The sequence below is a fragment of the Phocoena phocoena genome, chromosome 8 (genome assembly GCF_963924675.1).
Source record: "Phocoena phocoena chromosome 8, mPhoPho1.1, whole genome shotgun sequence".
Taxonomy (NCBI): Eukaryota; Metazoa; Chordata; class Mammalia; order Artiodactyla; family Phocoenidae; genus Phocoena; species Phocoena phocoena.
In genome coordinates this window covers 110,130,276-110,148,017 of record NC_089226.1, presented here as the reverse complement: position 1 = coordinate 110,148,017, position 17,742 = coordinate 110,130,276, and positions in this window count along the sequence as shown.

The following is a 17,742-nucleotide window of genomic DNA, read 5'->3' as shown; positions in this document are numbered from 1 at the left end:
CCAAAATATGCCCATTTGACAGAAGGATTATTTTGGACTGATTAATTTAAGAAACAGCAGACCCAGGAGTATCTTTCAAAACCAAGTAGAAAATGCCCTTTTAGGAGGTACATTTACATTTATTAAGGATATCTCCATTTGTAAGGGTATGTCCCTCTCTGGACCAGGAATTGAATGATGACTAAATATCAAGAAAAGCTTGTTGGGAGTTCCCTGCTGGCCCAGTGGTTAAGACGCTATGCTCCCAATGCAGGGGACCAGGGTTCAATCCCTGGTCAGGGAACTAGATCCTGCATGCTGCAATTAAGGGCCTGCATGCCTCAACTAAAGATTCCACAGGCCACAACTAAGACCTGGTGCAGCCAAATAAATAAATGCTTAAAAAAAAAAAAAGCTTGTCAATGAAATAGGCCTGGATGCAGATCTGTGTAGCAACCATACCCTTGTTTACTGGGCTTTGACTAATAACATCCCTTAAATGGCTGCCTCCATTCCCTAACATCTTTCTTTTGTTCTCAGCAGAAGATAGCACTTAAGGTAACGGCTTGGGCCATTTCAGGGAGTGACTCAGTTTTCCTGGGTATCTTTTAAGTATACAGGAGGTACACATGGTATATATTAACCTTCTGATTGTTTTCTCCAGTTCGTCTCTTTTCAATTACAAGGGAGATCTCAATAAAGAACATAGAAGTGTAGAGGGAAAATTATTTTTCCTCTCATATACATGCAATGCAATAGTATTCAGAGATATAAAGGAATGGACCATCAACCCGTGCAAAAAAAAAAAAAATAGATGCAGCTAACACATTGCTAAGTGAAAGAATCCATTCTGAAGAGCTACACAGTGTATGACCTCCTTTATATGACATTCTAGAAAAGGCAAAACTGACACGGTAAACAGTTTACGGAATATGTGGTTGAAATCGTCCATATGATACCTCAGTGGTGAATACCTGTCCCTGCATTTGGCTACACCCACAGATTTTTACAATCCAACAAGTAATTGACAATCTATTCAAACTTAGCTACCTAGGATATGGGAGTGTCAAAGACTGGAATACAGAACGTAACAAAGAATCTAACTGATTCAGAAATGTATGAAAAAACTCACTGTTGGTAGTGGGACAAATGGGCTGACCTAAATTAACTTTGGAAATGTACAGAATCTGTGGCCAAAGACAAAATGTGCCATACATACACAGTGGACTCTATGTTCTTTCCCATGAGGGGTAGTAGCTAACAGTACTGAAACTACTATATCAGTCGTCAAATGGAACAAGCACTGAATTTAATAAATGACAAATGGTGGAAGCCAGGTTTCTTACCACTGGAGTTGGATGTTACAGTGAAACAAAGGGAGAAGGTTACAATATCCATGTCATAACAGATCCGGTTGGAGATATCAGTATAAACTCTCTTTAGCCTACACATAGTTCCACATGGAAATCTTTATAATTATGTGTACATGCACAGGCTGGGATACATGCATGTATTTATTTCTATGTACTGTCAGCAGAGCATATTTAGCTCCCACATGTAAGTTTTTAATACCATTCTCTAATAAAAGGAACAAGGGCTCTTTGAAGAAAGGGCTGCTGCTAGGACTGAGACAGTAAATATATGAAGCAGGATAATCTTAAAATATCAGAAAGTAAAGAAGCACCAAAAATTTTTTAAACCCACAAAAGAAAATTATGTAAAATGAAAACAGGAGTAAATGGAAAAAGCTCTCAACAGCCAAAGCAAGAATGAACTAAGCAGTCTAATAATGTAGTGCTGGATTATAACCAAAAGTTTACAATAAATATTCACGTGTCCCAAGTGGTAAAAATAAATTACATAGTTTTTGAAGAATGGTGTTAAATAGAAATCTCCTATGCAGAAAGCTTCTAAACAATGTATATAGCCACTCAGCTGTCCACCAAGGATGTGAAGCTAACCCCTCTCTCCTCAAGTGTGGCTTCTGCATTATGACTGCCTCCTACATAAGACACACAGGATGGACATGGGAAAAAATTAACCTCACTGTGGGAAAACTTGACAAACACTACTTCAGCTAGGTGACCAAAGTTAAGAATGTAAGTGAGAAGTTTCCTTAAGAGCCTGTCCTCTTGATATATAGTGAAGAGGAAGCACTTCACCTCTGTGGTCTGCTTTTTCAAAGCCACGTCTAACCACGACAAAACCACCGAGCAAATCCCAGCGCCCGGCAGTCTATACAATACCTGAGCAGCCCTCCTCCACGTTGTCAAGGTCATGGAAACAAGGAGAGTCTGAGCAACTGTCAGAGCCCAGAAGAGACTAAACACACATGATGACCCCATGTCCTCTGAGATCATGGAAGAAGGAAAGGTATAACAAAGGGAACGTGAATAGGGACTTCAGTTAATAGTAAAGTATCAGTATTTGTTCATTATTTGTCATGATTCTGTAGAAAATTAGACAGGAAAAATTAAACGACAAAATAAGAGAAACCTACTGTAACAAACTGGAAATCTAGAGGAAAAGGGGGATTTCTTTGTAAAAACACATTACCAAAATGGACCCTAAATGAAGGAAAACACAAAAAGGCCAATTAACCACTGAGGAACCTCTTCCCCTTCTGGCTATCCTATCACTGTTCCAGGCTTTCCCTCTCCCGGGACAGGGAAGGAGCAGGGACAGAGTTGTTTGCCAGCTCCCCTAGTTTATGACCCCACCCAGTGTCTTCACCTACCCCAGCCACGCCTACCCAGTGAGGACACCAGAGGAAGGGTCAGGGATTATTGACTCAGATGTATCAACCAGGACTTTTTCTTTTCCCAGTGACTGGACACACTTACAGAAGTAAAATAAATTAGTATTTATTGTAAGGGTAGAAATACATTAATACTTGCAAGTGGCAAGTTGAAGAATGGGTTTGGACCTGGCAGGTCCAGGGGCTCACACTCTCTGTGTGACCTTGCTTCTCTCCAAACCTTTGTCCCACTCAGTGCCTTTGGGAGACCCCATTCACAGGCACAGGCTCTCTCACTGCACTTGGACCAACAGCAGTTCTAGGCTGACAACCACTCACCATCCATTTTCCGAGAAAGAGTTTCTCCTTTTCTTGGATTCCAAGAAAGTCATGGTTTTAAATGCCTTTGATCTGGCTTGGGTTGCATTCTCATCCTTGACCCATCACCAGAAGATGGAACATGGGACTGGCTAGATGTGGGTTGTAAACCCATCTTCGAGCTCGGTGGAACATGATGGGGTCATCCTTCTGCAACTGTTTGGACTGGAAGCAGGTGAGATGTAATTCCCAAAGGAAAACTGAGGCACTTGGGCCTGAGAACAGATGCTGGCTGGGAGAAAGCATCAGATTCTATGTCAATGACAGCTCACTGCACAGCACAGAACCTGACACAAAAGAAAGAAAGGGGTTCACTTAGGGTCAGGGGCTGCAGCAACTCATCCAGTGCTCTTACTGTCCCTCCCAAGAGGGAAAAGTCAGGATCATTGGTGGTGGTAAACTCAAGTCTCTTTCCTTGGGCATCAGGTCCTCACATCTCAGAGGCTGGCCCAGAACAGCCCATGTGCCGTCAGAAGACACACAGACCTCATTCCTGCCCCTGAGAGGTGGGAGTCCTTGAGTTATGCCATCTCCCTGGCCATATTAATTTCCCATCCCTGAAAAACAATACTGCTCCTTTTCCAGTTTCTTCTCTCTCCTTTACTAAGAGGAAGAAACCAGATGCTAGGGTGGTAAGGAAACTCTTGTCCAATGAAGTAACGGGAGGCTCGAGAATTATTCCATGCCATGGAACCCATAATCGGCAGGCTTTCCAGAGCCCACATGGATGCATATGGCTCTCCAAGACAATGGCAGTGTCAGTGTAAACCTCCCACCGGGAGGTCCAGTTGCTCCCATATCTTTGATTCTTAATGAATATGCATGTCAAAAGTTTCTAACGACTGAAAGGACAGAGGATTGCAGGGCCATGGTCTGCTGTATGGGTGTTGTGTCAGGGCCACACTCCAATGTCTAGAGGATTATTACCTCTCTTGGCAGCCTATGAGGCTGTGAGGGGGAGGCCTTTTTCTCAGCCACATGAATGTTGGTAGTTGAAACTTCTCAAAGGATTGTCTACACTGCCCAGGTAGCTCTTGAATTGCCCGGCATCATGGTCAGCTCCGTAACTGTACATGAGGGCCTGACAGTGCCCGGGCTGGACTGAGCCAGAGGACCACAGATGCCTGCCTGGATAGTCAGAGGTCAAGGGCTGTCCTGCCTGAGACTTGATCATCTATTCATGCCCACTCAGATGGGACAAAGGATGCCTCCAGTGCCAGGAGGGCCCCAGCAGCCCTCAAGAAGGCAGCATCTGGGGGCTGGCAGGTCACTGCACCCAGTCCTGTCCCACACATATCCACTGAGTGCCCTCCAGTCTGGGCTGTGCTGGAACCTGGGGCTGCCCAGGCAGAGTAGGGCCAGCATCACCCTTCCCAGGTAGGAGGGCAGAAGGAAACCATGCATGACTTCTGACACCCTCCCCAATCCCTCACAGAAGTTGAGTTGGATAAGAAACAGTCCGAGACAAGAACAGACATTTCATTCTTCTCTCAGAGCCCAGAACTGGGGGAAGGGAGGCCAGAAAAACAGTTATTGACCTCAGCTCCCTGACTCCTGTTTGACCCTGGGCAAGTCCTATCCATTCTGGAGGCTTCAGAGAGAAGGAGAGGGGAGGGCAATGAGGGCCAATTGTGCTTAAACCTAACTCTAACCTTTACCCTAAGAACCCTAACCTCTAACCGTAACCCCCTAACAACCCTAGCCCCAGACCCCTAGACCCTCGCCACTGACCCCTAAACTCTAATCCCTGACCCTTTAACCACAACCCTCTACCATGACTCTCCAACAATGACCCATAACCCTAAACCATGACCGCTGAACCCTCACACTGACTCAGCCCCAGGCCTAAAGCCTGGCCTAGTGGGTGCCAAGGGATGACTGAATGAACTCTCAAATAAACCGAGGAATTACATCTTCCCGACCACGAATTTAGCGATGGTTTCTTAGATTTGACAGTAAAGCATAAGAAAAGAAAAGAATAGGTAAATTGGATTTCATCAAAATTACAAACCTTTGTGCATCAAAAGAGGCTATCCAGAAAGCAAAAAGTCCACAGAATGGAAGACAATATTGGCACATTATATATCTGATAAGACTCTTTACCTAGAATATACCCAGGACTTTTACAACTCATCAACAAAAAGACAAACAATACAATTTTTGAAACAGACAAATGGCTTGCATGGACTGCTCTCCAGGCAAGACATACAAATGGTCAACAAGGACGTGAAGAGATGTCAAATGTCAGGAGTCATGATGAAAATGCAAATTAAGGCCACAGTGTGATGCCCCTTCACACACACTAGAATAAAAATAAATTTTAAAATAAATTTTAAAATATGTAAATAAAAATAACAAATGTTGGCAACAATGCAAAGAAATTGGAACCCTTAAAAGTTAGTTGTGGATATGTACAATGGTGCAGTCTATGTGTACAAACCTTTAGCATTTACTCAAAAATATAAAATATAATTACCATGTGGTTCAACAACTCCACTCCTAGATATATACCAAAAAAATGGAAAACAGGCGCTCAAACAAAAACTTGTACACCAGTTATTCATAGCAGCATTGTTCACAATAGCCCAGGGTAGGAAAGATTTAAATGTCCATCAGCAGGTAAACGGATAAGCAAAGTAAGGTAGATCTATAAGCTGCATTATTCTGTCATATAAAGGAATAAAGTAAAATTATACAGCTGCTGTGGAAAACTGTATGGTGGCCCCTCAGAAACATGGAAAATGTATGATCCCTTGATTCCACTCCAGGGTGTACACCCAGAATATTAGAAAGCAAGGACTGGAACAGATATCTGTACCCCATATTCACAGCAACACTATTTACAATAGCCAAAAGGTGGAAGCAACACAACACACCCTTCAACAGATGAATGGATAAGTACAGCATAGTATATACGCAATGGAATACGATTCAACCTTTAAAACTAAGGTAATTCTCACACATGCTACGATGTGGATGAACCCTGAAGTCATTATGCTAAGTGAAACCAGCCAGACACACAAAGGACAAACGTTCTATGATTCCACTAGTATGAGGTATGCAGATAAGTCAAATCCAAAGACAAAGTAGAATAAGGTTGTCAGGGGGTGAGGGGAGTTAGTGTTTAATGGCTACGGTTTCACATGGGGAAAACAAAGCTCTGGAGATGGATGGTGAGGTTATTTTTACAACAATGTGAATGTACTTAAGGCCATAGAACTGGATACTTACAAATGGTTTAAATGGGGCTTTCCTCGTGGCACAGTGGTTAAGAATCCACCTGCCAATTGCAGGGGACACGGGTTCAAGCGCTGGTCCTGGAAGATCCTGCATGCCGCAGAGCAACTAAGCCCGTGAGCCACAGCTACTGAGCCCTCGTGCCACAACTACTGAAACCCCTGCGCCTAGAACCCATGCTCTGTAACAAGAGAAGCCACCGCAATGAGAAGCCTGCACACAGCAACGAAGAGTAGCCCCCGCTCACCGCAACTAGAGAAAGCCTGCGTGCAGCAACTAAGACCCGACACAGCCAAAAAATAGAAAATAAAATAAAATAATTTTTTAAAAAGCTTGTAAAAAATGGTTTAAATGGCAAATGTTATGTGTTCTTAATCACAATGGAAAAAATGAATGAAATAATGATCAATGTTACAATGCGGATAAACAGTGAAAACATCCCAAGTGAAAGAAGCCACACAGAAAACCACCCAGATCATGCTCATCTTGTACACTTTCAATCCAGCAAGGTTGTTAATGTGAGGAAAAGCCCCACTGATGGTTCCAAGAAGAGAAAACTGGATTCGAATAGAAAAATACATTTCCACAAAGCTGGGGCAGCTGGTGAAAGTTGAAGCGGGTCTGTGGATAGGATTATAATGTGGAAACCTTAATTATTCCTCACTTTGGGGTTATGTGCTGGTTCTCTGGGAGAGTAGCCCTCCCACTCTCACAGGGTAAAACAAACTGGAGTATTTTGTGAAGGTGGAAAACTTTATACTGCTATTTAAACTTTTTGATACACTTGAAATTTACTAGAAAATAAAGTACTTATCAAAACAACCATGTCATACCATGCCAGAAATACAGACATCAAACTCTGTGATAGAGGCCAAGCCCTACCCAGATCCAGTTCACACACAGTGGTGATGCTAATCACCCTTGTAGGAGTCCACATACTACAAGAGGCACCATGGGAAGATTATATTGGGAGCCACTATGTCTTGGGTGCTGTGGATGACCTGGATGTAGATTAAACAGTGGGATTTCTGAATTCTAGTTTTCCACATTCAACCACCAAAAAACTGTTACAACTAAAAAATGAATTCAGTAAAGCTGCAGGATACAAAAAAAAGAAAAATCAATGCACAAAAATCATTTGTGATTCTATACACTGATAATGAACCATCAGAAAAAGAATTTTTTTTAAAATCCCACTTACAATTGCATCCAAAAAGTTAACTAGGAGTAAATTTAACCAAGGACGTGAAAGACCTGCACACTGAAAACTGGAAGACACTGATAAAGGAAACTGAACAGACAAAAATAAATGGAAAGATACCCTGTGCTCATGAGTAAAAAGAATACTGTGAAAATATGCATTCTAAGGTGGGACTTCCCTGGCCGTCCAGGGGTTGGGACTCTGCGCTCCCACTGCAGGGGGCACGGGTTCGATCCCTGGTTGGGGAACTAAGATCCCACATCCTGCATGCCACATGGTGTGGCCCCAAATTTTTTTTAATTTAAAAAAATATGCATTCTAGCCAAATTAATGTACACATTCGATGCAATCCCTACCAAAAGTCCAATGACATTTTCCATAGAAACAGAACAAATAATCTTAAGTTGTATGTGGAACCACAAAGGACCCAGAAGAGCCAAAGCGACCCTGAGGAAGGAGGATGGGCTGGAGGCATCTCCCTCCCTGATTTCACACTAGATTACAAGGCTACAGTCCCAAAAAAGTATGGAATTGGCACAAAAACAGGCACACAGACCAGAGGAACAGAACAGAGAACCCAGGAATCAACCTACAGGCATGTGGTCAGTTAATTCACAAGAAAGGAGCCAAGAACATACACCAGGGAAAGGACAGTCCCCTCAATAAACAGTGCTGGGAAAACCAGACGCCACACGCCAAAGAACAACACTGCACTCTGTCTACACCACACACAAAAGGGGCCAAAAACCCAGTTTTCCACATCAAGCCCTTCCTCTCCTGGGTCCTCTGAAGACAGACACCCTCAACAGTCAGCCACGCACAGGAACCTTCTGCCCATTTTTCCTCACCTTCTCCCTCAGCAGCATCACCTCCCAGCAGGTCCTGAGGAGACCAGGCTCCTTTCAGCATGAACTGGACCCCACGGTGTCCCAAAGCTGAAGCCCCAGCGGGTCCTGAGGAGACCCGGCTTCTGTTAGTGTGGACTCGACCCCGGCTTGTCCCGAAGCCCCGCCATCAGCGTGGACTCAGCCCCGCGCGTTCCAGAAGCCAAAGCCCCAGCAGGATCTGAGGAGACAGGGTTCCTCTCAGTATGAACTTGAACAGCATGATCTGAACAGACATCCCACCGAAAAAGATATACAGATAGTAAAAGTCATACAGAAACAAGCTCAACATCATATACCATTAGGGAATTACAAATTAAAACCATGAGATATCACAGCACACCTATTAGGACTGCTAAGCTCCAAAAATATGACAATACCAATTGCTAGAGGGTGAGGAACAAAAGGAACTCTCCCTCATAGCTGGGGGGATGCATGTGCTGCCACTTTGTAAGACAATGTGGCAGATTTTCCAAAGCTAAACAAGTCTCACTATGGGATCCAACAATCGTACTTCCCGTATTCAGGCAACTGCTTTGAAAATCTCTGTCCAAATGCAAACAAGGATGCACTTACGCACAGCAGCACTTCCATAATGGCTAAAAACTTGAAGCAATCAGGATAGCCTTCAAAAGATGAATGCATAAGCAAATTGGGGTACATCCATGTCAAGGCGAGTAGAATATGCCACCCCAAAATATGTCTCTCTGGCATAAGGATTATTGGTCTGCTTTTAAAAAAAAAAAAAAAGGGCTTCCCTGGTGGCTCAGTGGTTAAGAGTCCGCCTGCCTATTCAGGGGACACAGGTTCGAGCCCTGGTCCGGGAAGATCCCACATGCCACAGAGCAAATAAGCCTGTGAGCCACAAGAACTGAGCCTGCGCTCTAGAGCCCGAGAGCCACAACTACTGAGCCCGTGTGCCACAACTACTGAAGCCCGCACGTCTAGAGCTTGTGCTCCGCGACAAGAAAAGCCACCACAATGAGAAGCCTGTGCACCGCAATGAAGAGTAGCCCCTGCTCGCCACAACCAGAGAAAAGCCTGCACGCAGCAACGAAGACCCAATGCAGCCAAAAATAAAATAATAAATTTTTTTAAAAATCTCAGAAAACTGAGATTGCCGTTTTATGAAGGACATTTACAACAGAGAAATCTCCATCCATGAGGGTATGTCCCTCTTTGCACCAAAAATAGAAGGATAATTAAATCTTAAGTAACTCTTTTCAATGGGGATGTCCTGACTTAAATGTGCAAACAGTCATACCCTTGTTTACTGTGCTTTGCATGATAACCTGCCGTAACTGGCCTTCCCCCCTTCCCCAGCATCTTTCTTCTGTTTTTAGCTGAAGACGGTATTTAAGGGGATGGTTTTGGTCATTTCAGGGAGTGACTCAGTTTTCCGTGGTATCCCCCCTGTATTCAGAAGGTATACATGTGATTAAACTTCGGCTTTTCTCCTGGTAATCTGTCTTTTATTACAGGGGCAGGGGGGCCCTCAACCAAGAACCTAGAAAGGTAGAGGGAAAATTGTTTTTCCTCCCATACACGTGCAGTGGAATACTCCTCGGCAGAAAGGAATGCACCACCAGCCTATGGAAAGACATGGATAAATCTTCAGTATACACTGCTAAGTGAAAGACTCCGGTCTGCGGAGGCTGCACACGGTATGACCCCATTTACGACATTCCGGGAAAGGCAAAGCTACGTAGATGATAAGCAGATCATGGGGTGGGGGTTTTGAAGTAGTCCATGTGATACTCTAGGGTGGGTACCTGTCACTATGCATTTGTCTAAGCCCACAGATGTGTACAGCCCAAGGGGCCAATCATCATCTATTCAAATTTAGTTATTTAGGATGTAGGAGTGTTGCAGGATGGAATACATAATGTCACAGAATCTAACTGTATTAGAAATATATGGAAACAACTCACTGTACGGGATGGGGTAAAAGGTGCTGACCTAAGTTACCTTTGGAAATGAATGGAATCTGTAGACTAAAGGCAAAATGGACCGTATATAAACAGTGGGCTTTATTCTACGAAGTTCTTTCCAGGGTGTAGTAGCTAACAATTCTGAAACCTCTGCACATGTAACCTGGAAAGGAGCAATGCACAGATAAATGGCAGATAGTGGGAGCCAGGTTCCTTGCTGTGCGAGTGGGAGGTTACAGATAAGCAAAGGGAGAGCCTCTGCTCTCCTAATCCTGGATCTGGGCTTCCTGGGAGGATGTTGACTGGCCGGGGGAAACACACACATCTTCACACTGGGAAGACCCTGCAGACATAGGAAATTCACGCCCCATCTTTCCACCCATACCTGCTGGAAACACTCAGCCCTCCATAATCAGTCAATTGCAGCGTTGAAGACATTCTCACCCCCAGGCAGATAAAGCAGCATGAGGGTCTTGCTTACCCCTAAGCTGTCCCAGAATCCAGGCCCTGGGGGTGGAGCCAGGTTGGGGGTTCCTCAGCCTCTGACCAGCAGGTGAGAGGAGGGAGGAAGACCGGTCCTGAAGACAGACGTTCCCTCAAGTCTGTGAGCCCAGGAGCCCCGATGGGGTTCATTCCCAGTGTGGACATGGACAGGGCCTGCAGTGGTTCTCTGTTCCCCCTGGGCCCTTTGATGAAGCCATGGCAGCACTGGGCCCAGACGTCTCCTGGCGGTGTCTCAAACTCTGACACAGCGGTTTTACAAAGGAACAAGAGAATGGAGCTGAGCCCCTGACGGCCACTCCTTTCTGGCTCTGAGTTGCTTCCACCAGGACCGCAGTCACCTGCACGTAGTCTGCTGTGACCCATCTGCCCCCCTTGGCCTTTCCTCTCCCTCCCTGTGATGATTCCCGTGATATTTCCAGCCTGGACCCCTCTTCCAGGCCAGACGCCTCTGTCCAGCCGCTGCACCCCCATCTCACCTTGGGGGCTAACAGGCCCCTCAGAGGACTGGGATCCCACAGCTCTGCACACCCAGGAGCAGCCCCACCTTCCCAGGTTGCTGAGCCCAGGCACCGGGTGTAACCAAGCAGGAACCTACGGGGCCTTCCCAGGACAGACCCCTCCCCCACATCCTCTGCTGTAGCTCCTCTCTGAAGTACCTGGATAACAGTGTCTGATGCACGCTTCCTCCACCACGAAGTGGAAGAAATTAACTACTTGATGATCATGAACAGGTAGCCCCGGAGCTTCTGACGCCTAAGAATTTATAATGTTAACCGACTGTTACCTCACCATCAGCCAGAGAATTGTGCACCAGCAGATCACATACCCTGCGACGCCCCTCCTTCACCTGGCCTTTAATATTGCTTTACTGAAATCCTTCAGGGAGCTTGGGGCTTTAGAGCACAAGCCGCCTGGCCTCCTTGTATTGGCACTTTTACAATTAAAGCTGCCCTTTCCTCCACCACACCCGGTGTCAGTAGACTGCCTTTACTGCACTTGGGCAAGACGACCCAAGTTTTGTTCGGTAACACTGGGGTCTCCCAGGCTCCCACCCTCCTTGTGCCCCAGTAGCTGTCATCTGCTCCTCCAGTCTTGTTGCAGCAAAAGTAGAAATGAAGTTTTCCCTCCCCTGAGAACAAGGAAAACAAAGGGAACAGCAAACAGGCTAGAGAAGAAACCTAACCTGGCCTGAAAGAGTTCATCACTCCTTGTTTTACTTTGTCACTCATTTGTAGTAACTAGATTTGTACTTTACAAAGCTAACCTCACTCCATGACACTATGTAATTTACCTTTGGCACCCATCATCCCTAACTCTGTGAGAGTTACATCCCCTGCCTCTCACTCTCTAACCTTATTATGTCCAGCATTTATATTCTATATGCCCCTCATAACAAATCACCCCCTATAGTTTTTCATTTCAGAAACAAGGTCACCGGCCGATAAGCCAGAGGCAAACGGACGCAATTACCAGACTGCCAGACCCCAATTACCAGGCGGCCTGACGCCAACTATGACTGTTTTGAAATAATGCAAAGGAAAGGAGGTATGCAAGACCGTCACTACTTTGATCCTTATCCTATACCCCGGACTGCGGGAGACCCACATATAAAATCTTCCCTGATTCTCAAGGAGGGGATGCCCAGTTCTTGAGGCGCTTGCCAGCTGCGTCTTCCCTTCTGTCTGGCAGAAAAATAAAGCCATCTCTCTCTTCCTCCAAAATCCCTGTCTCCGTATTTCTGTTTGGCCTCAGTGCACAGGGAAGCCGAGATTTCGACAACAGTCTGTGGCCAGTTCCCACACTAATTCCCCTCTACGCCCACAGCCCTGGCCCAAGCCCGATCTGGTGCCTGGTTCCTCCATCAGGCCTGACAAAGCTCCCTGCCCACACGGTGCATCTCACATCCCACCCCAACGTGGTCTTTCTGAAGCATAAATGACACAGACTCTCTCCCACCTGTAATCCCCCAAATGTTTCCCCACTTTCACTAGGGTATCTGCCGGGAGAGACACCTGCCAAGGCCCTGAGAGTCCCCGGCATCCCCACTAGGCTGCTGGCTCCTGGGTTCCCTGAAAATGGGCACCTCAGCAGGCCGGGAGACATGGCAGGAAACCCCAGAACTGCTCACCTCAGGACGGGGCAGGCACTGCCACGGCCTCATCAGAGACAGCAGAGAAGGGGTCACCAGCTGGGACACAAGCTCTGCACGAGTGGCCTCTCCTTGAGCCATTACATCACCTCGTGTGACTTGAGGGAAGGAAGGACTGAAGCACACTTGATTCCTAAGGAGGATGGTACAGGCTCAGTCACGTCCCCCCAAATTCACATGCTGGATCCCTAACCCCCAGGACCCCAGGATGTGGCTGTATTTGGAGATGGGATTTTTAAAGGTGATCAAGGTAAAAATGAGGTCACTAGGGTGGGTCCTAATCCAATAGGATTGATGTCCTACAAGAAGAGATTAGGACACAGATAGGCACAGGGGGAGACCATGTGAGGACCTGGGGAGAAGACGGCTGTCTAAGCACCAAGGAGAGAGGCCTCAGGAGAAGCCCGCGTGCACACACCTTGATCTCCGACAGCATCCAGGACTGCGAGATAGGTCTGTTACCCAAGCTGCCCTGTCTGTGCTATTTGTTACGGCGGTCCTGAGCAGACTCACACGCAGGGTAACTCAGGGCTCAGACTGGACAGAGCCCACTCTCCCTCCCCCTGTACGTGAGTTACAGGAGCCCCAGGAACTGAGGAGGGGGTCCCTGAGGAGAGGCACGAGATAGAAGATTTTCGGCATAACACGACTGCATTCATGTTACACGTGCCTGAAGTCCAATCACACGAGATGCTTTTGTCCTGTATGTACATCGGCACCTTCAGTCTGAACTGCAGATCTTGGGCTTCACCAGCTCCACTGAGAGCATTAGCTTCACCTGCTGTGGACCGTCTCCTATAGGATTTCCAGAACCACAAAGCATCGAAGCTTCACAGACCCCAGAGTCTGTGCGCTACCGTCCAGGTGACCCTCACAGCAGGGCCGCGCAGCTGCCCATCAGAACCCATTTCCCTTTTTCCTGTTCACAGTTACCCTGCACCCCCCAGCCTTCCCACCCCTTCCACCTGGGGCATAGTGTCTCGTGTTACAAAGGGAAACTGGTGGAGGTGTTGAGGGCCTTGGCCAGGCTGCATCCTAGGATGGAGGGCATGACGCCCACCTGGTCACCACACCCTGATGCTTGGAGACCTCACCTGGAAGCAGGGAGGAGAAGCAAGGGGGACAGAGCCTGGGACCTGACACCCACCTGCCCTGGACTCTCATAAGAAGGGGACAGAGACATCTTGAGCTCCAGCCCAGTTTTGGGAGACACTTTGTTCCAGCAACAAACTTTGCCTTAAAAGCCAAGGTGCTTTACAAAGCCCTCCCCAGCTGTCACAGAAAGTCAGCCTTCATCTCATCACACTTTTCTCAAACCCCAGCTCACGCTGAGACCACCTCTCAGGTGATGGTCCTTCAGAGAAGCCCCTTTAAAAGATCCCTGGAGGGCTTCCCTGGTGGCGCAGTGGTTGAGGGTCCGCCTGCCGATGTGGCGGACACAGGTTCATGCCCCGGTCCGGGAAGATCCCACATGCCGCGGAGCGGCTGGGCCCTTGGGCCATGGCCGCTGAGCCTGCGCATCCGGAGCCTGTGCTCCACAGCGGGAGAGGCCACAGCGGTGAGAGGCCCGCGTGCTGCAAAACAAAACAAAACAAAACAAAACAAAACAAAAACAAAAACAAAAGATCCCTGGAGTTCAGCTCTCCCAGCCCTGGCTTCAGTTTAAGGGAGAAGTTTCCTTGACAAACCTTCTCAGTTTCCTTGACAACCAAGCTTCACAATCTCCCAAACTCTTCTCCTTCAAACATTCCTATTCTAGGCTGGATGAGCCTAAAGAGACAGTGCTGTCATCACGTGCCAGAAACTGATTCCAAGCCCGTAGCTACTGGTTACAGGATGCTATTGATGATGAAATCCCAGGAGAGCCAGCTTTGCAATATGACCATTTCTGGACTCGGCACTGGGTCCCTTTCCACGGACAGAGTGGACTGGCTGTTTCCACGTGCCCCGTGGTAGAAGAGCTCACCTAATGCAGCCAGGACTTCATCCTTTCCAGGTGATTCCAGGGTCCTCACTCTGCCCAGACCCCACCCACATGGCTGCTGTCTGTGCCAGTCTATACGGGACCTTGGTAATCTCCTAAAATGAGGTTTATTTTATACACAGGCAATGGGTTGAATGCTGGCCCCAAAAGATGTGCTCCCCCAGAACACGTGAACAGGACCATATCTGGGAAAAGGGTCTTTCTATATGTAGTTAAGGATCTCGAGGTGAGGTCATCTTGGGTTAGGATGGCCCTCAATCCAATTGAGAGAGTCCTTATGAGAGACAAAAGAGAAACACAGACACAGAGGAGAAGCCACGTGAAGACAGAGGCAGAAACGGGAGGGATGCAGCCACAAGCCTGGGAATGCCTGGAGACCCCAGAAGCTGGAAAAGGCAGGAAGAACCCTATCCTGGAGCCTTTGGAGGGACTTCAGCCCTGCAACACCTTGATCTCAGAGGCCTGGTCTCCAGGACTGGGGGAGGATGAATTCCTGTTGTGGTCATTTTTTGCAGAAGCCACAGAACGGTCACACAGACCCTACTCTGTAGGATCCTAGAAGTGCAGGTCTCATTAAAGGCCCACAGAGGCTGGGTTACAGAACCCTTAGAGTCAGCATTGAGCCCCAGAAATTCTAAAGCAGTGGCTGGACACCAGAATGTTGAGGGATCGGTCGGAAGCCAATCCCTAAGGGTGCCAGCTGCACACGGCCTCCCCAGGTTTTTACACCTGTACCTGTTGGGGATAAGTATTTCCATCCTGATTCAGGAATTCTGATGTCACCCTTCACATTGCTAATTAAGAACCCACTAGTTGGGGCTTCCCTGGTGGCGCAGTGGTTGAGAGTCCGCCTGCCGATGCAGAGGACACAGGTTCGTGCCCCGGTCCAGGAGGATCCCACATGCCGCGGAGCGGCTGGGCCTGTGAGCCATGGCCGATGAGCCTGCGCTCCGGAGCCTGTGCTCCGCAACGGGAGAGGCCACAATAGTGAGAGGCCCACGTACCGCAAAAAAAAGAAAAAAAAAAACCCCACTAGTTACACAGATGAAAACTCTATCAGGACACTTACTCCAGTGGTAAACAATTCTGAAGTTGGTCAGAGGTGGGGAATCGTCTCCCATGCAGCCAGCAGCACCCCCGCAAGGAATGTCCTCATCGCAAAGCTGGGGAACCCTGCCGAGGAGTCTCTGAGTAAACGTGAGCTGAGCCCCAGGCCAGCTGCTGATGAACTGTTCCCACCCTTCCCAGGTAAAACACCTGAATGTGTGCAAGGACTTGAAAGCCTAGAGGAAAGGGCTTGGAGCCACCCCAGCCACGGCACGCAGGCCGAGTTTGTGCCTGCAGGTCAGCCAGGATGGTCCTGGCCCCGGGCGCTCTTCTGGAAGCTTTCCATTTCCCTGTCTGAGATACCCCTCCTGTCCAGGCCCCCACTGCTTTTTTCCTTCCTCACCTCTGCCCGAGGAGAAATTCCAGCGGCAGGTATGGGTGACACATCCTCTTCTTTAGCAGGTGGCAGCCCGGCAACTCCTGCAGAAAGTCCAGCAGAGCCCCACTCACACCGAGCCACCCACAGAGCCGTGGGCCCTACTCCCTCCCACCAGCCCAGCCCCGAGACTGCTGATAGGGCAGAGAATATGGCATCAGGCACAGCTGCAGGGGCTCTTGCTGCCTACAGGGGTGTTTATATAGACGTCAACCCAGGCACACCTGGGGAGCGCTGGCCGCCGAGTCAGGCTGCCCAGGTCAGCCAATCCTTGCCCCTCAGGGGCTCATAGCTGCAGAAAATGGGCCTTGCTGCACCGGCCAGGTCCCAGGAACAGGTGTAGGGCTCCTGAGAGTCAGGATAGACAAGGGGTTGCAGCCCTGGCTTGTTTTCTAATCATTCTAACTGGCCCATGAGTGGGAGACAACTTCAAGACCCTCTCCTAATGAAAGGAACCAAGGAGTCAGGGAGAGGAGGGGTGGTGGGTGGAGACAGAGGCCTGGTGCCCCAGCTGCAGTGGAAGCCTCTGGAAGACCAGGCGGAAGGAGGCCACACAGAGTGAAGCCCAGGGTCACAGACATGTCCCGGAGCTGCTGTTTGTTAGTTCAGGTCCTGCTCTGAGGTGCTCTGTGTCAGCTCTGAGCAACAGGTGAGCTGGGGGTGCTCTGCAATGAGGGCTACGTGCACGGTTCCTGTGTGTCCAGCCTTGCTGGGTGCCTGCCCAGGTGAGCTCCATACCTGGGGAGGGGCCTGACCACAAGAGCCCCGTGGGCTGCTGGGTACCTGCACAGGTGAGCTCCATATCCTGGGAGGGGCCTGACCACGAGAGCCCCATGGGCTGCTGGGTGCCGGCCCAGGTGAGCTCCGTACCCTGGGAGGGGCCTGGCCACGAGAGCCCCGTGTGCTGGAGTGGTGGGGGGGGAGGCGTGTGTATGAGCGTCCTCTCTCTGCAGCCGGCACAGTGTTGCTTAGCAACTTCCCTGTGGGCGGTGCTGGGATGAGATGAGAACCGGGAGATGCCACAGGCCCCCTGACCCCCGTACATCCAGAGTGATGAGGTGAGTAGGCGGGCGCTGGCCACTGGGCTGCGTGAGGGTGGCCCCATGGGTACCTCTTGCATCGTCCACCTGACACCACGGAAGGCCTCCCCAGGACAGAGCAGACAGCCTGCCTGGGGCAGGTGGGAGCTCCTGGTGACCCTGCAGGGGACATGAGAGGGACGGACCAGGCAGGAGGAGGTGGGAGCCCAGGCAGAGCCATGGGGCTCGGGGCCGA